This window comes from Gorilla gorilla, chromosome 6, assembly GCF_029281585.2.
Source record: "Gorilla gorilla gorilla isolate KB3781 chromosome 6, NHGRI_mGorGor1-v2.1_pri, whole genome shotgun sequence".
Lineage (NCBI taxonomy): Eukaryota > Metazoa > Chordata > Mammalia > Primates > Hominidae > Gorilla > Gorilla gorilla.
The window spans coordinates 109625309-109651849 of NC_073230.2; the positions used below are offsets into that span (position 1 = coordinate 109625309).

The following is a 26541-nucleotide window of genomic DNA, read 5'->3' on the forward strand; positions in this document are numbered from 1 at the left end:
ACACAACTTTGTTTGTAATGTTATTATCTGAACTATAAATAGTATAGCATACTTAGGGGTACTTTTTGAGATGTCTGGTAAGGAAGATTACACCCCAAGAAAGTTACCAGTAAAAACTAAACCAACACTAAATATGCTGAAAACCATATAATATGTGAATCCTGGAGTTTCTGGGTGAAAAAAAAAGGAGAGAGGTTGGTTAAGTTTCAGAGATATAGACCAATGGAACAGAACAGAGCCCTCAGAAATAATGCTGCATATCTGCAACTATCTGATCTTTGACAAACCTGACAAAAACAAGCAATGGGGAAAGGATTCCCTGTTTAATAAATGGTGCTGGGAAAACTGGCTAGCCATATGTAGAAAGCTGAAACTGGATCCCTTCCTTATACCTTACACAAAAATTAATTCAAGATGGATTAAAGACTTTCATGTTAGACCTAAAACCATAAAAACCCTAGAAGAAAACCTAGGCAATACCATTCAGGACATAGGCATGGGCAAGGACTTCATGTCTAAAACACCAAAAACAATGGCAACAAAAGCCAAAATTGACAAATGGGATCTAATTAAACTAAAGAGCTTCTGCACAGCAAAAGAAACTACCATCAGAGTGAACAGGCAACCTAGAGAATGGGAGAAAATTTTTGCAACCTACTCATCGGACAAAGGGCTAATAACCAGAATCTACAATGAACTCAAACAAATTTACAAGAAAAAGACAAACAACCCCATCAAAAAGTGGGCGAAGGATATGAACAGACACTTCTCAAAAGAAGACATTTATGCAGCCAAAAACACATGACAAAATGCTCATCATAAGTGGCCATCAGAGAAATGCAAATCAAAACCACAAGGAGATACCATCTCACACCAATTAGAATGGCAATCATTAAAAAGTCAGAAAACAACAGGTGCTGGAGAGGATGTGGAGAAATAGGAACACTTTTACACTGTTGGTGGGACTGTAAACTAGTTCAACCATTGTGGAAGTCGGTGTGGCAATTCCTCAGGGATCTAGAACTAGAAATACCATTTGACCCAGCCATCCCATTACTGGGTATATACCCAAAAGATTATAAATCATGCTGCTATAAAGACACATGCACACGTATGTTTATTGTGGCACCATTCACAATAGCAAAGACTTGAAACTGAGCCAAATGTCCAACAATGATAGACCAGATTAGGAAAATGCGGCACATATACACCATGGAATACCATGCAGCCATAAAAGAGGATGAGTTCATATCCTTTGTAGGGACATGGATGCAGCTGGAAACCATCATTCTCAGCAAACTATCACAAGGACAAAAAACCAAACACCGTGTGTTCTCACTCATAGGTGGGAATTGAACAATGAGAACACATGGACACAGGAAGGGGAACATCACAGTCTGGGGACTGTTGTGGGGTGGGGGGAGGGGGGAGGGATAGTATTAGGAGATATACCGAATGCTAAATGACGAGTTAATGGGTGCAGCACACCAGCATGGCACATGTATACATATGTAACAAACCTTCACGTTGTGCACATGTATCCTAAAACTTAAAGTATAATAATAATAATAATAAATTATTTAATGTATACAAAACATTTTTAAAAAAAGTTTGGGGGACATTGCAAATGGGCACAACTGGTGTTTAGCCAAAAAAAGGGAGATGAGAAAGATAAGAAAATTTTTTCAAAAAAGTGATTTAGTTAGAACTCTTTCAGGCACCTATGAATGAAACCCAACTCAAAGTAGACTATTAAAAATTTAAGAAGGAATTTGTAAGTCTCTGGCTTCAGGCATATCTAGATCCAGGACTGATACTGTGTCATGGCTCTGTCACTGTATCTCTCCTCTTTCAGCTCAACTTTTCTCTACTTCTCTTACTTTGTTGGCTTTATTCTCCCATCACATTGCCTCCATTAGCGTAAATGAGTAAGAGAACTTTAGCTCTTGTTCACACCAAGCAGCCTTGGGAAAGACTGATTACCCCGACTATCTTATATGCACACTTATTTGAGGCTTGGATGGGACACACACCTTGATTCACAGTCCCACCATAACCATATAAATGGGAAAGAATTCCCAAAGGAATACAACCAGGAGTCTGGGAAGCATTCTAGGAGGAAACAAAATAGTGTCTACCTACTACAAGCGTGGAGAGCTCTGTGATCAGTGAAGCTTTCGTCCCCATTACTTCATCTTCCTCTGTTTTTTTAAAGGTACATTTGTCCAGCATTATGATCAGACTATTATGTTTAGCAATCAACTGCATGGGTGCAAAAAGGAAAAAACAAAACTACATTAAAACCCTTTGTTGGAATGCTTTACACTTTTCACAGAACAGAAACTAAAATAACCTGTTATACAATTAGCCACAAATACAGCCCTTAAGTTTTTTTGCCTACGCATATGAGTGTTTTCTAAAACATGTCTTCTTTGTAGCAGCTAGGCACTGCCACCACTATGCTTGGTTGACCCCATAAATCCTTTGTAACCTGTAACTTCCCTGTCACTTCTCTGGCTCTCCTCTTCTGCTAAGCTTTGTTTCCTGGCAGGAATTAAAACCTTCTGCCACTGCCGTAGCTACTGCTGCCATTGGAACCACCCCAGCCATCTTGATTTTGTGGCTTGGCAAAGTATTGGCCTTGGCCATCATAGGGGCCAGAGCTTCTGCCTCCAAAGTTTCCTCCCTTCATGGCTCCAAAATTTAAAGATTGATTGTTGTAATTTCCAAAATTATAGTAGCTTCCACTACCTCCAATATTGCTTTCACTACCACCACCAGAGTCACTTCCACCTCCTCCACTGATACAGCTGTTATAGCTGCCACTCCCACCATAGCCACTGCCCTGGTTTCTATAACCCTGTCCACCACTTCCATAGCGTCTGCTTCCTCCAGAGTAACTAGGACTGCCTCCAACATAACTACCATCGTTATCAAATCCATTATAGCTATCCCCATCAAAGACACCATGACCCCTGAGGTTTCCTCCATGACCAAAGTTGTCATTCCCACTGAAACCACTTTGACAACCACCACCAAAGTTTCCAGAACCATGCCAACCTCTGGCTAGATGAAGCACTAGCCATCTCTTGTTTTGGCAGGGCTTTCCTTACTTCACAGTTGTAGCCATTCACAGTATGGTATATTTCTGAATGACAGTCTTATCCACAGAATCACCGTAGTCAGTGTTTACAAAACCAAAGCCCCTTTTCTTACCACTGCCTCTGTCAGTAATGATTTTAATCAGTTTGATTTTCCCACACTGTTCCAAATAGTCTCTTAGGTAATGTTCTTCTGTGTGTTCTTTAATGGCACCTACAAATATCTTTTTCACAGTTGGGTGGGTACCTGGTTTTGAGAATCTTCTCTTGAGTTGGCCCTCTTTGCTTCCACAACTCTTCCCTCCACCTTGTGTGGCTTTTAATTCAGGGCTGCATCCACCTCCTCTACAGTGGCATTTGTGACAAACCCAAAGCCCCTGGAGGGTTTGGTGTTTGGATTTCTTATTACCACACAACCCATGAGCATTCCCCATTGCTCAAAATGGATCCTCAGATTCTCATGGGTTGTTTCAAAGCTCAACCCCCCAACCCAATGAAGAGCTTCTACAGGTTTTCAGGCTCTTTAGGAGACTGACTTGCACTTGATGGTAGTAGGCAGAGAGACTTTAATGATGCAGAAAGCAGTAAGCTAAGGAACATTATCTCCATAACTTATGACAATAGGCATTAGCAGATATTTTCATAGGTATAATATCTGGGACAGTAGCCACTCAGTCAGTGTTAGTTTCTGCTTTCTTTTGCTCAGTGAAACAGGTTCTGTGGGAGGTACAGATCAAAGTACTATATAACTCCATGATTGACAGCGCAAACTTGGGAGTCAGTAGACCTAAGTTCAAGTCCTGTTTTCCTCTTCTGGCTCTGTGACTTTAGACAAAATAACTACCTTTTCAAATCCTTAGTTTTCTCCTGTATAAAATGAGGATAACTTTTATAATATATTTGAGTACATAAGCAATGAAATTTTAATGTTGTATGTTAAAGCATATCCCAGGCACATAATAGCTGTTCAATAATTGGTAGGCATTTTAATGATTAACTTGTTTTCCTCCTTCAAACCAATGTTCTTAAAAACACTAAACAATGGTATTTTAGGTTATCTTGGCCTTTCTATATTTTGGCTGAAATAATATAGTCTCACTCACTTTCTGGTGTTTAGAATTTCTTTAGAGATAAATCTTTTCATTCCAATTTTAGAAATGAAGGTGTTAAATCAAATATTTCATTGTAACAAATGCCCTCATGCTAACGTACTGTTAATAAAATAATCTACTAAATTGAGCAGCATATCTACTGCTTCTCCATTTTCAAGATTTAGAGGGAAGAACAACAGGACAGTGAAAAGGTGAGGGGGTCACAGGTGAAAAAGAAAGTTGAAAAAAAAAGTGGAGTGAGTTGTGAGTGGACAACAAATAAGACAACTAAAAGAACAAGTAAAATAGTGACTGCTCAATAAATAGTTACCACGTTACAGATGATGAAATAAGCACTTGATGTGCGTTATCTCTTTTTTTTTTTTTTTTTTTTTTTGAGATGGAGTCTCACTCTGTTGCCCAGGCTGGAATGCAGTGGTGTGATCTCAGCTCACTGCAACCTTTGCCTCCCGGGTTCAAGCGATTCTCCTGTCTCAGTCTCCTGAGTTGCTGGGATTACAGGCACACCCCACCACGCCTGGCTAATTTTTGTATTTTTAGTAGAGATGAGGTTTCACCATGTTGGTCAGGCTGGTCTCAAACTCCTGATCTCAGGTGATCCACCTGCCTCAGCCTCCCAAAGTACTGGGATTACAGGCATGAGGCATCACACCTGGCTGCATTATCTCTTTTAATATTCACAGCAAGCCAATAGGGTAGGTATTATCATCCTCATTACAAAAGAGAAAACAGAGGCATAGAGAAGTAAAAATGGTTTGACCAAATTCATGCAGCTGGTAAATGACAGAGCCAAAATTTAAACCGATATCTATCTGATTCATCCTTTAAATTTTACCTCATATTATCCCTGTTTCCCTTCAAAAAAGAAAGAGAAAAAGAGAAGCTGTTTATTGAGGTAAAGTTTCAAAACCCATATTTGTACTTATCATCGTCTACAAAGGATGTTCTGTTTTCATTCATACATTGAACATTGTTATTAAAGGATTTCATTTCTTGAATATTTATTAGTTGTGGCACTATTTTATATTATTTCAGAAGACAATAGTTTGCAGTAGCATTCCACAAATTCTTTAGGAGCAAATAGGTAAGTTTTGTTTGGTTGGTGGTTGTTTCCTTCATTCTCTGTTTCTCTTAATGAACATTTCAGCTCAGGAAGAAAGTTAAATGGCTCTATTCTCTCTCCTATCTCTTTTTTAAACATACTAATCTCTATTTTATAAAGATATTGGATCACCTGAAGTCAGGAGTTCAAGACCAGCCTGGCCAACATGGGGAAACCCTGTCTCTACTAAAATTACAAAAATTAGCTGGGCATGGTGGCAGGTGCCTATAATCCCAGCTACTTCAGAGGGTGAGGCAGGAGAATTACTTGAACCTGGGAGGTGGAGGTTGCAGTGGCTGAGGTGGGAGAATCGCTTGAATGCAGGAGGCGGAGGTTGCAGTGAGTCAAGATCACACCATTGTACTCCAGCCTGGGCAACAAGAGCAAAACTCCATCTCAAAAAAAAAAAAGTAATATATTAAAATCTTTGATAATTTTGTTTCTCACTAGAAAATATGAAACAAAGTTGTATCAACTCCAGATATAATGAAATCATTTATATAGTTGGTTTATTTGCATGCAGAAGATAATGTGATAAACTCTATGTATCAACTGAAAAGCGTAATGGGTAATGACTCATTTCCTTTTTAATACGTTTCTGAGTCTGTGGATCACTATAACCCTATACATCTATGGACCTTAATTTTCAAGAGTTGACAGTGTTTCCGAAGACAATTTTGTCCTGCATAGTCATAGTTATGTGAACCTAGTTGGTTGGTTTAAACCTTGGTCATTGTCTTAATGAATGACTGATAGTTGGAGAGACATGTGTAGAGGTATGGCTGAGATTTTTTGCCTTGGCTCTGGGTCATTCCGTATTTTCCTTGCAAACTTAAAGGAAGACGTATCTTCTGTGTTTATCTGTTATAATGATAGTAAAGCAGAGGGGTATAAATAATGCCTCAGAGAATTTAGTATAGATTCAAAATGACCCTGATAGGCTGGAGCAATGAGACCCATTCCAGCAAGATGAAAAGCAATAACGATTAATCGAACATCTACATTTATATGCAGAAATCAATTATATACAGTGATCTCTTTTTAAGTACCGTGGGAATACAAAGTGATATAGCTACTGAATACCAATTTTGAAAGTATGAAAGAGAAAGTAGGATGACTTTATATTATTCGAATGTGAAATACTCATGAAAGATGTTAGAAAACAATTGAAGTTTCTGGAATAAGTAAGTTATAGGGTCAATATGTCATTTTCTTTCAGTAGGATTAATTAGCATAAGGAGAAACCAGAATCAAAGGGTCACTAATGAGGGCTTAGAGGTCATGGTGACTAGAATGAAAAAGAAAGAAAAAACTTTCATTAGTATTTTTAATATAAAGAAAATTTATGAGTATTAAAAGAGAGAACTGTCAAAGATTATTGCAAGATCTTTAACCTAAAAACATGGCATTGACAGAGAAGAATGTTGGATAAAGGAGGTGTTTCTAAGGCAAGATGAGCTGATGTGAATGCATTTGCGATACAGTGGCTGGGGGTCATCCCACTGGAATTTACCATGGGATGATACATAAGGCAGAAAGTTGAATGTGGAGATTATTGGCTCTGAAATGCTACCTAGCGCCTAAGGAAATGATGGAAATGTCTCCAAAGAATTAAGTAAAAATATATTTTTTAGAACAAAGAAACAAAAGAAAGGTTCCAAACATTGAATTCACCTCCTGCTGGAAAGCAGAAAGGATGTAGAACCAAGTAAAGCATACAAGAGCCTAAAGGGAGAAGTCTATTAGAAGGACGGGCTCTCAAAAGTTCACTGAATGGGTTGCTTTTGAAGTCATAATTAATGTAAGCTTTTCTCCATGTTAGGGATCTGTATTTCATTCTAATTTCATTGATAACTTGTGTAAGTCATGTTCTGGAGGTAAATTAGCTTATTAGCTAGTATTTAATAAACTATTTTATTGATTCTTTTACTCCCTTATTAGCCTGTATTTTTTGCTTTACTAATTGACATTAAAAGCAAAAGTTATAGAAGAAATGTGGGGGAAGTATCCTAGTATTTACTCTGATTAGTAAGTTTCTGATTTTCTTGGCATAAATGCTGTCAGCTATAACTAACATATTTCAGTATCCTGCCATTCTTCTGGCAACCCTAAACTTATATATTCAGAAGCAATTCATCTGGAGAATGTTGGTAGCCTTTATTTTGTAGTGTAAAATCCAGAGAAGTATATATAAATGGGAGAGAAGTAGTTTCGGTTTTTATACTTTGGTGAGAAAAGTGAGGCATCATCGGAGTCCCCCACAATTACATAATATAAACATTACAATACCGTATATAGAACCCTAGTATTTAAATAAAATTTGTAACAACCACTAAATGAGTCATTCAAGTAACAAAAACACTAAGTTCCTACTTATAGTGGTCCTTTCTCTCATCTTCTACTTGTTAGACTCTTCAAACATCTGCTAAATTCACCATGCTTCTGTAAATAGATTAGGACCTAGCTTATGAGAGATCTATTTCCAGAATTATAGTGGCTTATTTAAAATATTTGCCAATCAGACCACATATTTGTAGTACAAGGACTAGTTTATGTGTGTGTATATATAAAGGGTTTTTTAGTTGATTTAGGAATGTTTACATTGTGTGAATCAATATTAATAATGTTAAAAGGGACAAAGCATCATTAAGGCCCTCTTATAGTAACTTCAGTACTTCCATCGTGCATATCATTCCCGTTGAAAATGTATTTGCAAATTCCCAATGAACCCTCTTCAATATGTGTAATGTATGCAATGAATATCATTACTGGAAGTTGCCAATTTTAAATATTCCATATGTAACATAGCTTTAAACAGGTGTGTTGCATACATGACTTTTATACCAAAAGATCATAATAAAAATTGTAAATGAAGATAAAAAGGCAATCAGACTACTTTGTGAGGAATACAAGTTAAATATCTTCTCCAGATGTTCCTAAAGTGTTGCTCAATCCATTTCATTTTCTCTTCTATGCACCTGTTAGCACAGATAATGTAAGATCTACTCAAAATTAGTTGAGTCACTATATTTAGTAACAAACAAACTTGCTATCAGTTAATGCCTAATTTGAACTCATTTGAATTTAAACATATAAATCAGAAAAAAATGACTCAGGGCAACACTTACCTTATCGTTAATGCTCTTAATCAGAGAGTTTCTTTTAGTTTCTATGTTTAGCAGCTGCAGATTTTATTTTTTGAAACCGTAGCCTTGTAAAGGAAGCATTTTTTTCCTCACACCATAATACATTATAAATAACATTCTGTAGATAGCTGAGCCAAGTTCTCTTCTTTCTTGCCCTTCCCTTTGATGTTAGATTAACCCTGTAGAAAGCAGTACAATATTAAGGAATGAGAGGGAGGGATGAGCGTTGGGATTGAAGGTCCTGCTCTTCTCCTCCTTCTCTTTCTAAAGCATCTCCTCCTTTATATGGCGATAACATCTAGGTTTCCAACTAATATTTCATTTACTGAAAACGTTCTGTCACTTAACAAAAAGAAAGCTTGAAAACTTCAGTTTTTATGAATTTCATATGTTTTACTTTTCATCCATTTGATGTGATTTTCAGTTTTTTAGCTTGGATTGATTCATCTGAACAAACTTACAATCTCGGCCAGATCGTTCAGGCAAATGGTATTCATTCCCCTTTCTCAAGAGCATGGCTGATGGCACACAAGCATGTATTTGTTATTTCTGCTCTGCATGTATATTGTTTAAAAACACTTGATTCGTACCGTTGCTTTGAAATGCTGTTGCTTTGAAACATGTCCTGGAAAATAATTATAAACTCACATTCCCTACAAATAATAAATTCAGGTTATGAACTACAACTTATTTGTTAAAAGGAAGAGGTCACTACTGGTTAACTATGCAAATTATTATGTGAAACAGACAGAGAAATTACTTCGCTGATTTCTCCCTGAGTAAATTTATGTCAATTAAATTTATGCACAGTGAATCTATATATTTATGTATTTTTATAGGGAAAATAAAGCAAGTAAAAACATTTAGAACTGAAACTCTGTGACCACTTGAAATTACACTCACTGCCAGGAGAATACATCATTTCAACTTCTATCTAAAGACTTCTACTTAATTGAATCTACCGCTTCTAAATTGTGAGACAATTCAACATGTAAAACAATCTTTGAAGAAGAATAAATCATCTTCCTTTGATATCCACCAGTCCTCAAGTTCCTTTCTTAATTGATATATATAAAGAAGCAATGATATCCTGAAGCCAATTCAGAAGCTGCTTGGGGGAGTAGTCATGGGCCAGTGGAATCAGGGAGAAGGTCATGAGAGATATGGGCAGTGCAAAATGAAATGTAGCACTTCTAGGAAAGGAACCAAGAAAATGCCTTGGATTTCTGAGACAGAACTTACAAAGTGAATTTTCATTTTAAACAGCACAATTTGGACTGTTATATAAACAGCTGATAGCTATCACCAGAGTTTTCTGCTTTGAAGTACTCAGAGATCTATAAATTATTTATTCTCCCCAAATATGCTGATTAAGTTGAAAGGTATAGTAGCCATGTATTGGAAGTTTAAGTAAAGCTAAGGTTAAAATAATGTCTAGCTTTCTACTAGATGCAATAATGTTTAGCTCTATGTTGATTGCAAACTAGCTTCCTGCAAGTAGGAACGAATGTGGCTATGACATTCAGCAAAAATATATACTTGACAGAAATGACTAAGCTAGTATTTCCTTCCTCCTCCTGTACTACATTATTTCTAGAGTCGAGTGCTCCATTTACAAGGAAGATGACTAGGTGACCATAAAGTGTACACCCAAATAGTGGCATGTTTGCAAGTGCAAAGGAGTTCTATTAATAATGACACCAGAACAAGAGGCATAAATCAGGACCGTCCTGGGTAGCCCAAGGAAGTGAGAACACAGAGGGACCATTTTTCTCAGCCAAGGTTACACGGATAACTGAGTTTGGTACTCATGGCTATGTCCTACTTTATTTCATTGTATGGACTTGCATCGCATTTAATAAAGCTAAGTTCCTGTTTCCTTATTTGGCATCAGTATTTTCAAATTTAGAGACAACAGGTTTCTGTAAGGTTACAATAGAGAACACCCATCACCTGCATAAAGCAGTGAATAGTTGAATATGGCCATGAGACATTACTGACTCTAAGTAAGAGTTATGGCTCATGTTTAGAAATTTATCACATGTATTTCAGGGTTTTACAATCATGTGTATACACCCCGCTAACTACTCTCTGTACACTATAGTATTGTTAAATGTGCCAGGAAAGGAATTTAGAGAAGCTTTTTAGCTATATATTCATAAGAACAGAATCATTTGTTTTTTCTTTTCAAAGTACCTGTGTAAGTTAGCACTAGCCATTTGAAAGAGGAAATTAATAAGAAGAGGAAAAGTATTGTGTAGTAATAATTTCTGCATACAAATAAAAGCTGAACTTTGTTTTCTGGGAAAGATGCTGTTTCTAGCAATTATAATGAATAATAACATCTAAAAATATAGTTTCCAGAAGACTTCGTACCATTTGTGAAATAAATACCAAAAACGAAATAAGAAGTTTCAAAACTATTTATGATTTCAAACTGTTTAGTATTACCTTTGCAGTGGTCCCTAATTAAAAATCATATTATGATTTTGATCACATGCCTACAGTGTCAGGTTTTTTTCCCTACAAATTAACACCTAATGTAATTTATTTAAAAGTGAATTATATACATGTGCTCTTGAGAGGTAAATATTCTATTGAAAGGTTTTGGTCTAACTCTAATCTTTAGCTTCATGTTAAAATATTGCAGCAAAAATAGTTCAGTTTATTGATTTTCTTAATGGGTTTCTACTCTGCAGAATTTAACAACTATCTATTAGTTGAAGGAAAATTTAAATTTCCATTAAACCCTCTAAGATAGAAGCAATTAAGGCATTATATATATTTAAATTATTTGATTTAAACACCTTTTTTATTTTTCAAGTCATATGTGCACTTGCTCTTTCATTCAACAAATGTGCTTTGAGTTAGTTTCTTACTGCAAGACAGTCATTACTCTGGTGCCTGGGTGTATTAGCCCATTTTTCTGTTGTTGTAACTCCCTGAGGCTGGGTAATTTATAAAGAAAAAAGCTTTAATTGGCTCATGGCTCTGCAGGCTGCACAGGCAGCATAGTGCTAGTGTCTTTCTGGTGAGGGCCTCAGGAAGCTTACAATCATGGTGGAGGCTGAAGAGGGAGCCAGTGTATCTTATGGTGACAGGGGGAGCAAGAGAGAGAGAAGGGGGCAGAAACAGGTTCTTAAACAACCAGATGTTGGGTGGAGGAACTGAGCAAGAACTTATTTATCATCAAGGTGATGTTGCTAAACCATTCATGAGGGATTTGCCCCCATGATCCAATACCCTCCCACCAGCCTCACCTCCAATATTGGCAGTCACCTTTCAACATGAGTTTTGGAGGGACGCATATCCAGACCACATCCATGGAATACCGAGGTGAAGGTGTGCACAGTCTAATGGAGCTGTAGGTAATTACGGCAAGGTGATAAGTCCTAGCAGAGCTGTGTGAACAACAGGCTGTTGTACCCTAGAGAAAGGAGCAATAGGCCTCCCAGGAAGGATCCTGAAAGTTTAACAGAAAAGTTTCCTGACACTTGAGTTGTGAGTAATAGCCTGTCAAATAGGAAATGGGGATAGTACATTCCCTGACTTGCTGACGCACAGGCTTCACCATAACAAGTATAAGCAACAGGTGCTAGAGGGTCCAATAATGTGATGGACCTTGGATATTCTGCTAAGGGGATGAGATGTTATGGGAGCCTTAGCCACTTTTAACTAAGGGAATCTTGTAAGAAAGAAAAGAGAAGCTGAATATCTATTTCCAAATAGGTGAGGAGAATCAAATGATTACTAAAACACTGACGGAAAAGATGAGTGTCCCTTCAATCTTTAGCTCCCCTAGTCTGTTCTCTTCCTCTACCTTGTCCGCAGCAGCTGGTTTTTGTCTTGGATTCTTTTAGCCTCAACCTCTTGTCTGCCTCGCTGCTGAGTGGTTCTGTAGAAAATGTCCCTTGCTGGTGGGATGCAGAATAATTTGGGATAGGAGAGTCTGAAAGACAATCTGGAAAATGGTGTTTTATGTTAAGACCTGCAAGTAGATCCTTCTTCATTTTCCAGTAATGTTGTTTCTTTAAAAAAAAAAAACAAACAAAAAAAAACAAAACTTTAAAACATTTAGAATAATTCAGAGACATTTTAAATTAATTTTAATAACCAAAATGGCTATACTGCTTAGAATGCTCATAAAATTTATTCCACGTTTTATAAAATTCACTCTAAATGAGTTTGGTAAAATTTGGATTAAAAAAAAATCTATTAGGAGTCTATTTTTATTTCACCAGCTAAAGAGCTCAGAACAGACCATACATGAGATGGTTATTCATCATGCTTAATTTTAAGGAAATTACCTGACAATTCCCAGCCAGTTTATTAAGTCTGGCTAAGTTTGCCAACTGAATACTCTCAGGAAATGCTGCCACCAGATAGGAGCAGATTTTTCTGAGCATAATGAAACTAGTGACAAGATCCTATAATTTTATAAGTAAAATTATAACTATATCTTCTAAGAATTAATTTAAGACAGTTAATTGATAGGCTTGTGACTAAAGAACAGAGCACCTTCTATTTCAGACAATAATTATGGCATATATAAAAATAATGCTAAATATTGAATTTCTGTTTTAAATTTTTCCTTTGGTAATGTGAATATGACTTTAGAGTTTATCTTGTCTGTCACCAGTTTGAATGCCACCTGTGAATATTCCTTTCCCTTTCTCTGGTCCCGAAGCATCTATCTGTGAAATATATTTCTAAGGTTTTCTCTTAAGGTAGACAGGTTTTCTGGCCCGGGAATTCTATTGCAAAGGTCATGAACATTTCAGGAGCAGATGCAAACCTATCCTTCCTCCCCCAACCCTCTTGCACATTCAGCATTGCTAAGGCAGATTCAAAGTAGAGCTGCCCTCCTCCTGGCTTTCAGGAGAGCAGGACGATGGTTTACATAGTTAAGTGCTTTGATGAAAGTCATATACACCAAGTTAATAAAAACGGGAAGCAATTAAGATGCCTTCGGGGAAGAAAAGACCCATATATCAACAAAACAACAATTTAGACCAAGTAGCTACTGTCAACAAACCTGAAAGCATTATTTAGAATAATGAGAAGAGATTACTGGAATGGGAGGTAGCAGATCTGGGCTTCAGACTCCACTTTGCCACTAACAAGCAGTGTGGTGGTGAGAATAATTACTTAGCTCAAAGTGAGAGTATTTTCTGTGGTCACTTGCAATGGATGATAAAAATCCAAATGGTATGTATCATGAGTACCTGGATTCCTTTCTTGGTAATGGGGGGCTCTGTGTGTCCTGTAATAACTTAAAGTGACAGTCAAGCATGCTTACAGAATGTTGGTAGATTTGATTGATACTGTGATAGTCACTTGATCATGGTAGAAGCTATGGCAGCTAACTGTTCTTTCTCTCTCAAATGGGGGTATTTTCTGAGCAGACAAAATGATTAAATTGAAGCTCGCCACAATTCACAAATCCCTTCCAATTTCAGCCTCTGAAAACATCCTCTGTTTAAACCAGGGGCACTGTATCTTTGCCTTACAGTTCAGAGATATTGATCATGAGACATCTACCACCTTGACTCTTGGTAAGCCTGTAACATTCAGCTGGTATTTTGGAGTCTGGTCCAGTATCCATTAAAGAGATCAACCTGCAAGACAATATCCTTCATAGAGTAAGGAGGAAAGTGTTCTAATCTAAGACAATAAGGAAGGACAAGGAAGGAATCCCTAGGTGGCTCTATTAAATACAGGGTGAAATGCAGGATATTAGAGTCTTCAGTAACACTTAACCTGGAGAAGTCTGAGCAGGCTTGATTTTAGACCCCATTTTTACTGAAGTAGGAAATCTAGAATGGCAATCCCAGTCTGGATGACTCTACATGCTTGCTAATAAAATAAATACAACTACATGTGAACAAACTGTATGTAAAAGCAAGGAATGCACATAATACCTGAATATTACACATTAGAAAATGAAATTGCTCAAATGATTCAGAAAAAGACATATACTGTTCCATGGTCAGGGCCTCTGAAAGGTAATATAATTCAAGATAGAAATAGTCAAGTCTGACATCAAGGTAAGTTCCCTGATGAATGAAGGTTGAAAGCAGTGTGTGTGTGTGTGTGTGTGTGTGTGTGTGTGTGTGTGTAAATGTGTGTAATAGGAGGAGATTATTATTAGCACTGCCCTGGGTAGCAGAATACACGCAATCTTCACTTGGCACAATGTGCACAAATTTCAGTTACCATAGTTTAGTTAAATAGAACTAGTTGCTCAAGAACACAGTTCATTTTATCGTGCTCTATAAGATGTGACTAATTGCACAAAGTAAAAACTTTGCTAGTAGCTCTTGAGTTAACAGATCACTAAATAAGTAACAGATGAACATCTTGATCAGTGACCAATCATATCACATCTTTCAAAGTCTGTCAGTGACTGATCACTCTGCATCTGTTATTCAGTTTAAGTACAGACAGCAAAACTTAGAGTTGTGTTGCCTTCTGGTCTCTCCATGACAAACCCGTGTGACAATTTATGAAAATGGGTAATCAGACGGTATAACCAACAAAAATGAAAGTGCACCAAATAAATGATGAATAATAGTGCTAGAAGTGAAATTTAAATCAAACATAAATGGAGTTATGAAAGAAATAGCTCACCATGGGAAGGTTGGCACCGCCACTGTTGGAGACGCTAGCACGCAGCCATGGAAATTTAATGAAGGTGAACTTACTGACAATTAAGGGAAGTGACAAAAAGGATGACAGCCCTGAGGAAGTGATACTGACAAATACTTCATTTTAAAGGAACTCTCAGATATTTCACAACATTGAAAGCACAAAAGATAAAGTGTTGGAAGCAGATCCAAACTTAGTCTGTATGACAATCTGCCAAAGCATAGACAATAACTCTGCATTGTAAATTATACAATAAGAAGGCAAGATCTGTTAAAGTTAAGGTTTTTACTAAAATTTTTTTTTATTCTCAATGTTCCCAAAGTTTAAAGTTCATGTACTAAATAAATAATAGTTTAACTATCTTACATTTTCTTATACATTCCTATTTATATCTAACAATATGAAGTTTTTAATGTTCTGAAAAAAAATGTAAAGGTCATGGAACAATTGCATTTTTTCCACTGATTATTAAGATTACTTTGCACAGTTTCATCATGCAGTCATTTTTGTAATCCTGCACTATCATGCAAATAACTCCTATAATTTTTAAGGGCCTTAATTGTGGGCTGACAAGTACAAAAAAATGGCATTTAAGAGAGAAACATAAAGGTATGCATTTAGAGTCATATATTGAGCACAAACTTAATATGGGCAAATTGTGTGACATAGATGGTAAGAAGAGTGGTGTGATTTGGATTATAGCAATAGTCTTGGAGTAGTTTTTTCATTGACATCTGCACTTGGCAGACTATCCTAGCAGTGGAATGTTCCATAGTGGATCTCACATTTAAATAAGACTGCAGAGAAGGAAAATAATTTCATATTCATTATAGTTGAAGATATAGAGAAATTGAGGTGTATCTAATTAAAACTATTGATATAAAGAAAGAGGGAGCCAATTTAGTCTGTGTAACTCCTGAGGGCAAACCAGGAGACTAACAGGTGGATGTTCCAGACACAGACTTTCACTTGGTTGAATATATATATTTGCGAATAGACTTGCCCCAAAATGAAACCAGAGCAATGGAATCATATTGCTGTGCTGATGAGATTTTTTTTTCCAGATAACTATTTGCTTACAGAGATGTCTTTCAGAGATGTAGGCGGGAAGGTGATCCCTGAGGCCCCTTTCAACTAAAAAAAAAATGTATAATTATAGAATGATAGTTACTACAATCTGTAATCGTAGATTACAAGTTACTATACCTCTCGGTGTTGTGTATTAAGAGGTTCTTGGAATTCTGACACACATGGAGTACTACTGGCCAAAGACAGGGAGATTTTAGGTCAGAAACACTGGAGTTAAAATCTCTATTTGGGCGGGGCGCAGTGGCTCATACCTGTAATCCCAGCACTTTCGGAGGCCGAGGGGGGCGGATCACGAGGTCAGGAGATCAAGACCATCCTGGCTAACAACGATGAAACCCCGTCTCTACTAAAAAATACAAAAAATTAGCCAGGCATGGTGGCGGGCGCCTGTAGTCCCAGCTACTTGGGAGGCTGAGGCAGGAGAATGGCATGAACCTGGGAGGTGGAGCTTGCAGTGAGCCGAGATCATGCCACTGCACTCCAGCCTGGGCGACAGAGTGAGACTCCATCTCAAAAACAAACAAACAAACAAACAAACACAAGTCTCTATTTGGACAACTGTGTACCCTTGGGAAAGTTACTATCTCCGAGCTTCCATTTTATCTTCTGTAAAATGCTTGCTTATATTTTTTCTGAGTATTACAAATAACATACCTACCTGATGTTTGTTTATCCTAATTATTGTTGTCTCAAAAAAATAAAGAATTCAGGTAGATTTTGGATAAAGAAGAATTTTCTAAAATACCAAAAATGATAATTTATTCTTTCCTTTTCTATTTTGCCAAGGTATTTGTGTCTTTAGGTATGAGATATGCATAACAGACATTTGTAATATCTCTATGAAAGTGAAAGGTTCAAAATCATCAGGCTTGTCAAGAGAACACAATTTGGATAAGCAAAACTAATTTTGAAATGAGTAAAACGTTTCAAATCCAGTTAAAATAATAAGAGATAGATATTTTGAACCAAAACTACAACAAAAAGTCTGAGTTAATAATAAGACCATATTTTTAAATTGTCTTATAAATCAAAATTTTTTTTTGTTCAATTCCTTGTGATTTTTGTTTGTCTGCTTAATACATCAGAGAATACATGGTATTGACAATTAGGTCATGTATTAGACCATTCTTGCACTGCTATAAAGAAATACCTGAGAAATACTGGAGGCTGCCGGCATCTGCTTGGCTTCTGGGGAGGCATCAGGGAGATTTTACTGATGGCAGGAGGCAAAGCGGGAGCCAGCACATCACATGGTGAAAGCAGGAACAAGAGGGTATGGGGGGTACCACACATTTTTAAACAACCAGATCTTGTGAGAACTCATTCATTATCATGAGGACAGTACCAAGCAATGAGGGATCTGCCCCTATGACCCAAATACCTCCCACCAGTTCTCACCTCCAACACTGGAGAACTACATCTCAACATGAGATTTGGGGGTGATATCCAAACTATATCATTCCACCCCTGGCTCCCCAAATCCCAAGTCCTTCTCACACTGCAAAATATAATCATCTCAATAGTCCCCTAAAGCCTTAACTCATTCCAACATTAACTCAAAAGTCCCAAGTCTGAATTCCAAAATCTCAACTGAAATGAGTTCCTTTCACCTATGAGCTGTAAAATCAAAACAAGTTATTTCCTTCCAAGATGCAATGTGGGTACAGGCATTGGGTAAACATTCCCATTCCAAAAGAGAGAAATCAGCCAAAAGAATGGGGCTATAGGCCCCATGCATGTTTGAAACCCATCAAGGCAGTCATTAAATCTTAAGGCTCCAAAATAATCTCCTTTGACTCCATGTCCCATATTTAGGGCACACTGCAGCAAGGGTAGGCTCCCAAGGCCTTGGGCAACTCTGCTTCTGTGGCTTTGCAGGGTTCAGCCCCACCACCCTCTTCTCACAACTCTGTTAGTACACCAGTGGGGACTCTGTGTGGGGCCTCCAACCTCACATTTTCCTTTCACAGTGCCTTAGTAGAATATCTCTGTGAGGGCTCTTCTTCTGCAGCAAGCTTCTGCCTGGGCACCCAGGCTTTTCCATGCATCCTCTGACGTCTAGGTGGAGACTACCAAGCCTTCTTCACTCTTGCTCTCCTACAGACTTAAAACCATGTGGAAATCATGAAGGTTTATGGCTCGCACCCTCTGAAGCAGTGGCCTAAGCTGTATCTGGAGCCCTTTGAGCCAAGACTGGGGCCAGATCTGCCAGGATGTGAGGAGCAACCTCCTAGGGTGGCACAGGGCAGTTGTGACTTGGGACTGGCCCCTGAAACCAATCAATCGTCCTGGACCTTTGTGATCATACTGGGAGTAGGCACACAGAGTGCAAGAGTGAGGAAGGCTTGGTGGCCTCCACCTAGATTTCAGAGGATGTGTGGAAAAGCCTGGGTGCCCAGGCAGAAGCCTGCCTAGAAGATCTCTGAAATGCCTTTGAGGCACTTTTTCCACATTCTTGGCTATTGGCACTCAGCTGCTTCTTAATTATGCAAATCTCTCTAACAAGTGATTGCTCCACAGCCTGCTTGTATTCCTATTTCAAAAAAGCTTTTTCTTTCTCTGTCACATGGCCAGGCTGCAAATTTTACAAATTTTTTGCTCTGCTTCCTGTTTAAATATAAATTCCAACTTTAAGTTATATATTTGCTCCTGTATCGAAGTTGGGCTTTTAGAAGCAGTTAGTCTACAGCTTGAATGCTTTGCTCCTTAGACATTTCTTCCGCCAGATACCTTAAATTACTACTCTCAAGTTTAAACTTCCACAGATCCATAGGACATGAACACAATGCAGCCAAGCCCTCTGCTAAGGCATAACATGGGTGGCCTTTCCTCTAGTTCGCAATAAGTTCCTCATTTCCATCTGAGACCTTGGCAGCCTGGATTTTATTGTCCAAATAACTATCAGAATTCAGTCACAAGCATTTAACTAGTCTCTAAAAAGTTTCAAGGTTTCCCTCATCTTCCTGTCTTTCGAGCCCTCCAAACCCTTCCAACCTCTGCCTGCCACTCAGTTCCAAAGCTGCTTCCAGATTTTCAAGTATCTTTATAGCAATATCTTACTCCTGGTACCAATTTTCTGTATTAGGCCATTCTTGCATTGCTGTAACAAAATAACTGAGACTGGATAGTCTATAAAGAGAAGAGGCTTAATTGGCTCATGGTTCTGCAGGCTGTACAGGAAGCATGGTACTAGCATCCGCTCAGCTTCTAGGGAGGCCTCAGGGAGTTTTTACTCATGGCAGCAGGCAAAGAGGGAGCCAGCATGTCACATGACTAAAGCAGGAGCCAAAGAGAGAATAGGGGGCATAGAAGTGCCGCACACTTTTAAACAACCAGATCTTGTGAGTAACTCATTCACTATTGCAAGGACAGCAAGAAGCCACAAGGGATCCACCCCTATGATCTAAACACCTCCCACCAAGCCCCACCTCCAACACTGGGGATCACCTCTCAACATGAGATTTGGAGGGGACACCCAAAACTATATCAAGTCACTTTTCCCATTAAATTATAAATAAAATCTTCCACTGACAGTTATATGGTAAAATTTAGACAAAATGAATAGAGCAGGGATATACAAAGTTAACATGAGACAAAGTAGCCTTTGGGCAAAACTTGATGGGTAGTATTAACATTCATAGTGGTAGTATGTATTAATCACAATCAGGATTGAGAAAAAAATCAAACTGGCAAAACTATTAACTTTCCAACTAGGTATTTCCATCAGATATTTCTACATCTCTGTTGTAGAGATGAATAAATCAATTTATCAAAACCAGAATACACATTTCAGTAATATACTAAAATCCTCTTGTTTTGAGTATGAGCTCACCAAATAGTTGTTCTGTGTAGCTTATCAAAGGGTCAAGACCATTTTCTGTTTGACATTGATACCATTCCAAAATAATACATTAACATCTGGTCTTCTACCTCAGCCTTTGTAAGCCTGATAGGACTAGCCCATTCTTTTAACAAATGAGACACTCAGCATACTGACAAAATTCAGTTTTCATTTGCAAAGATGAGGGCCAGCACCTGGTCTGTGGTAGAATCACCAAGGTCACCTCCAACTCATGTTGCATCTCAGGAGTCATTCAAATCCTTCCCTAAACACTCTCTGATGTTGATAATTGCTCTATTTCTTTGAAACTTCTTAGTCATATCAGGTATTTTACCTTTTCCATAAAATTCTATCATTAAATCAAGTACTTTGTAATAGTTCTCAGGAGAAATAGAAAACAACTTTTATCTTCCAGAAGTTTAAACCATAGAATTAGAATCTGTGGGTATATACTACAAATGTAAATAATTACAATGAATTTTCATAATAGAATATAATAGCTAATGCAAATTAGTATTCTACAGTTTAATTATGTAAGTGTTAAGAGGGTGCCCAGTTAAAGAGCAATCAAAGACTAGATGGCCAATGACATTAGACTTTCCAGATAGAGAGGATGATGGTTTGGGTCTGACTTGTTAATATGAAATGCATTTGAGGAGGAAGATGAAGAAAAGAGATTACCAAATGGAGTATGCATAAGAATTTCCATATAAACTCTCAGGTATCACCCTTAACAATTATGATTCATGAGGTGTATTAGTCTTCTGTTGCCGCTGTAGCAAATTACCACAGATTTAGCAGTTTTCAACAACACAAATTTATTATCTCATAATTTTTGTGCATCACAGATCTATCTCCTCAACTGATTCTTTTGCTTAGAATGTCACAAGACTGAGATTAAGATGCCTACCACCTGGGATCCTCTCTGGGGCTTCTAGGGGAGAATCCACTTTCAGGTTCATTCAGGTCATTTGCAGAATTCACTTCCATGTGTCTATAGGACCAAGTCTATGTTTCCTTGCTGGCTGTTGGCTGGAGATCATTCTTAGAGGCTAGAAGCATCTTTCATTTCTTGGCTCATGGCCTCCTTCTTCTTCAAAGCCAGCAATGGAGATTTGAGTTCATTCCATGCTTCCTATCTCTTTGACTTCTACCTCAACTATCCTGCTCTTACCTGGAGAAAGCTCTCCACTTATTCGTGTGATTAGACTGGGCCCACCTGGATATTTGAGGCTAATCGCTTTATTTTGGGATCTGTAACCCTAGTTACATCTGCAAAATACCTTTTGCCAAATAATGGAACCTATTCATGGGTTCCAGGGAATCAGGGCATTAATCTCTTTGAAGAGCCATTATTTTGTCTACCAGAGTAAATTACTCTAATTTCTCTGCTTTGGACCACATTTTGAGAAATGCTGGTACAGAGACATAAAACTTGGGAACTAAGATTTCAGACATGATAGAAAATATATTGATTCGCTCTTCTTAAGTGGAAGTCTAGAAGAGTATGAAGCTAGAAAGAAAGAGATCAGAGATTACATGAAACCAAAAAGTGTAGACACGGCATAAGCAAGAACAGTGATATTTCTTTCTTAAACACTTAGAGAACACTTGAGTTTATTTGGGATGTATTTATTTTCACCTGGTTGAGAAAACATACTTGACATAGCTCAGTGTGTAGAAATTATCTTCCTGTGCTCACATCTATATTTGACTAAGTTTAGAATTGTTTCAGGGACTGTTGGGATTGCTACTGTTTGTAAGACTCTTAGTAGGAATTGTTTCCATTCAACAATATGATTTGATTGAGTTGAACTTTTGAGTGATTTCGTTGTGATAATAATATTTTATCATATTTTTCTTCCTGATTCAATCACAAACTTTAACATTTTATTTTAAAATTTATATAAAATTTACCCTTTTTGGTATACAGTTTCATAAGTTTGAAAAATGCATAAAATACTGTAACCACAACGACAATCCTGTTACCTTTCCATCACAAAAATACATGCACAAAAATTCCTTCATGCTTCATCTTTGCAATCAATTTTTATTCCCAGCCCTAATCCTGGCAAACACTGATTTTTTCCTTATCTCTATTGTCCTTCTCTTTCCAGAATGTCACAATAAATGTAATCAGACAGTGTATAGCCTTTTGAGTCTGGCTTCTTTCACTTAGCATAATACATTTGAGATTCATCCAATTTGCTGCATGTATCAATAGTCAGTTCCTGTATATAATTCCTAAATTTTTGACTGAGATTCATTCTATATTAGACTCCAATTGTTTTTCCTAATAAATTACCCACAGTGGTTTCCTTTCAACAGGCACATTCCAGCATAGTTTTTGTTATAATGCTAAAAGTCTGAATTTTTGTTTTGTTTTGTTTTTCCTTCTTGTAAATTTTGTGTGTGAGTCATATACAAAACTTATTTTGAGAAAAACATGGATTTATTAATGTGTTTAAGCCATCTGTGACTCTGAAAGTCTGCTTAATGCAAGTTTTTAATGTTGAAAAAAAAAAACCAGGTGAACATTGCAGTATTTTGAAGGTAAGAACTAGACTTAGAGATATGGTTAAATCTCAATAGTCAACTACAATGGAGAAAACCACTGTCCTAGATAGTCTAAAAAAAATGGTTAGTTGGGTTTGTTGCATTATATATGAATTTTGCTAATGTGATAGTTAACATTTTGGTTATGCTAACATTAAGATTATTTTTAATTCCTAACTGTATAACAGCTGGTGGTAGGACAGAGGCAGCTGAGAAGCAAGTAGGATGGCAGGGAAAATAACAGTTTAAATTTTGTGCTTCTATAGATACTCAGCAGAGTGGATAAGCCACATTCAGATAATTGAGATTTGACCAGATGTGAATTTGTTCTCATTAGAATTCATGATTTCAAGTCCTATATGGTGCAAGTAAATCGCTACTGAGCAGGAAACTGGATGCTTAACCTTTTCTGTCTGTTTAATATAAGCATCTCAGTCATAGCTCCATACTTAAAAAATAGACAGTTCCGTAAGTCAGTTGTGCAGCTAAAAGAATCATTAATCTTTAAATACAGGATTTTTCATTCTGCACTCTGCTGGGGATTATATAGTGCTTTTCATATACTATACCTCAGAGTGTTTTACTAAGCAGGGAAGTATTTTGGAGATGTGTGATGAATATGAAACTCGCATAACTGCAGCAAAGGCTGATGCACTCAGAATGATTTGTTAAATCTAAAACCTGTCACTCACACTTGATGCTTGACATGCAGAAATCAGTGGAGAGCAAAACATGTTGTTTAGTTTTCAACAACAATGAATAGAATTTTCCAAAGAGGAATGTTTGCATAAAGAAGTTCACCAATGAATGAAAATCCTTCAAGGATTTAAAAGACAGGAGGTAGGATATAGTGGTACAGGATAAAACTTTATATGTTTAGCTGTGCTTACCGAACAGGCGTGGGAGCTTCTGGTAGACACCCAGCAGTGTCACTGATAGGTTTAGGAATAGTACTCTTTTTTTGAGATTGCAATGAACCTCACCAAAGAAACAGGAGAAGGTCCTTTCCTCATTCTCTCATAACCTCATGGCTGCTTGGTTATTCCCTAGCCTTTTTTTCTTTTCTTTTCTTTTTGTATTTTAAACATTGTTATTTATTTATTTATTTATTTATTTATTTATTTATTTATTTATTTTTGAGATGGAGTCTGACTCTGTTGCCAGGCTAAAGTGCAGTGGTGCGTTCTCTGCTCACTGCAACCTCCACCTCCCAGGTTCAAGCGATTCTCCTGCCTCAGCCTCCTGAGTAGCTGGGACTACAGGCGTGTCCCACCACGCCCAGCTAATTTTTGTATTTTTAGTAGAGATGGGGCTTTACCATGTTTGCCAGGATGGTCTCGATCTCTTGACCTCATGATCTGCCTGCGTTTGCCTCCCAAAGTGCTGGGATTACAGGTAAGAGCCACGGCGCCCTGCCTAAAAATTGTTTTTTATTTAAACAATAAGTAATCATTTTCCATGTCATGTTTGAAGCACTAGGGAATTAAATGAGATATGGTCCCCATCCCTCCGAAGCTCACAGTCTAGCCACAGACCCCAGAATGTTAGCACATAATTCTAGAACAGTGGCTGATGCTCTGAAGGAAGAAGTATTTAATTTGGCTTAGGTATGACAGGGGGCTCCTTACTTGAGGTGTGATTACTTATATTTTGTTGTTTAGAATGGTTTTGCTTTATGAAAAAAATCCCTTCGTTCATTTATAACACACATACACAATATGAACTAAAATCTTAAGTGCACAGCTTGATGAACTATAACAAAGTGAATACAACCATGTAGCCACCACTTAATCAAGAAATAAAATGCTGGTGCAGTGGCTCAGGCCTGTAATCCCAGCACCTTAGGAGGCCAAGGTGGGTGGATCATGAGGTCAGGAGATCGAGACCATTCTGGCTAACACGGTGAAACCCCGTCTCTACTAAAAATACAAATAAAATTAGCCAGGTGTGGTGGTGGGCGCCTGTAGTCCCAGCTACTCGGGAGGCTGAGGCAGGAGAATGGCGTGAACCCGGGAGGCGGAGCTTGCAGTGAGCCAAGATTGTGCCACTGCACTCCAGCCTGGGCGACAGACTGAGACTCTGTCTCAAAAAAAAAAAAATAAATAAAATAAATAAATAAATAAATAAAATGCTGCCAGCTTTCTAGAAAGTCCTGGTGTGCCTCTTTGCAGTCACTGTCCTCTCTGTTTTTATAAATATAACCACATTCCTAATCTCTAACACTAAGAACTAAGTTTGCCTGTTCTTAAAATCTATATGTATCTTCATCCCCTTATGACCTCTTTTTCAATAATAATTTTTATTATTATGCTGGATTAAGATTTATCTGTTCATATTTGTTTGTTCCTATTAGTCTGTGGCTTCTGTACAATCAACCCTATGCTTTACTCATCTGTACACCCCAGAGCTCAATGGAAAGCCCAGTGTATGGATTACCCTGGATGAAGTGTGCTACAAGAATGAAAGAAGAGTATAACAAACAGGGAGCAGGCTAGGACAGGAACTCAGGTGAAAGAGATGCTGCTAGTTGGATAAGAGTCTCACAAAAGTGCTTCTTCATTTTTAAATGCCAGACTAATATTTTAAATTGGCTTAATTGTCTTGGATTATGGATATTTTCTAAGTTCTAAAAAGTAAATCTTTTTGTGTGTGTCAGGATTCAACAAAAGAAACAGAACCAGTAGGAGGTATGTAGTTTAAGAGCTTGATTGTAAGGAATCAATTTAAGAGATTGTGGGGCCTGGCAAGGCAAGCCTGACGTCTATGTGGCAGAAGAAGGGCAGACTGGGCCTCTCAGGCGTGGACTGAAACTGCTGCCCACAGGGAAGCCTCAACCCTGCTTAAAAGGCCCTTCAACTGATTGAATCAGAACACCCAGGTTATATGGGATCACCTCCCTTACTTAAAAATCAACTGATTATAGACTTTAATTACATCTGCAAACTACCTTCGCAGCAACACTTAGATTAGTATTTGACTGAATAATGGGACTGTAGCCTAGCCAAGCCGACACATCAAAAGATCATCGCAATATCCTTTTCTCTCTTTCTTTCTAAAGTAATTAAATCAACTAAAATGTCTTTAAATTGACTGAATATTCATGTTCCACCCTACTTACAAATGATCAGGTTTTTAAAATGTCACTAGAATATAGTGCCTTTGGGTGGGTGAGGAAGATACTTTTTGGGTAGAAAGGCAAAATTTATAGAAATAAGCTCTTTCTTAATGAACTAATAATTTTAACATGATTTTAATCAAAACATCTACTAGGTAATTGTTACAATTCTCTAAATGATGCTAAAGTTCAGCAGGAGGAATAAAGGCAGGCAAAGTGTTACGGATTTTGGTAAGAAAGAGATGGAAGGAAAGAAAGTGTAACTGAGCTTAGTGAAATAAAAGATCTAGAATTTGCTTACCATTTGATTTAGGCAGCAGCTAAAGATCCATTCTTTTAAGGAAGCAATCAAATATATATGTGGAGATTTAGCTTAGGTATATTAATTGTGATCTTATTTTTAAGAGCAAAAAAAGTTGGCAACATCTGAAAGTAAAAAAAATCAAATGATTAAATGAATTTTGGGGCATACATGCAAACCACCACGGCACATATACCTATGTAACAAACCTGTACGTTCTGCACATGTATCCCAGAACTTAAAGTAAAATAAAAAATAAATAAAATAAAATAAAACAAAACAAAATAAAATGAAGTCATTAAAATTTGTATAATTTCTACAATCATGTTGTAGAAAATATTTATGTCATATACCTGTGTTTAAGATAGATTTTTGTATGAACAAATGTAAGGTATAAAGCAAAAACACATGCCATAGTCTACTGTGATAAGAAATATATATCATATATTTCCTAAAATATATGGTGTATATGTTTCTGAAAATGTATGATATAAATTATGAAATATATGATATATATGTTATAGACAGAA

General features: G+C 37.3%; 1 protein-coding gene and 1 pseudogene across 12 annotated transcripts in view; one reads left to right on the top strand and one right to left on the bottom strand.

Moving 5' to 3' along the window:
* The window catches only part of MAGI2 (membrane associated guanylate kinase, WW and PDZ domain containing 2), a 1444461-nt gene that overhangs the window by 318004 nt on the left and 1099916 nt on the right, over nucleotides 1-26541 (top strand). The gene's annotated exons all lie outside the window — the stretch shown is intronic.
* On the bottom strand, nucleotides 2555-3710 carry LOC134758886 (heterogeneous nuclear ribonucleoprotein A1-like; annotated as a pseudogene).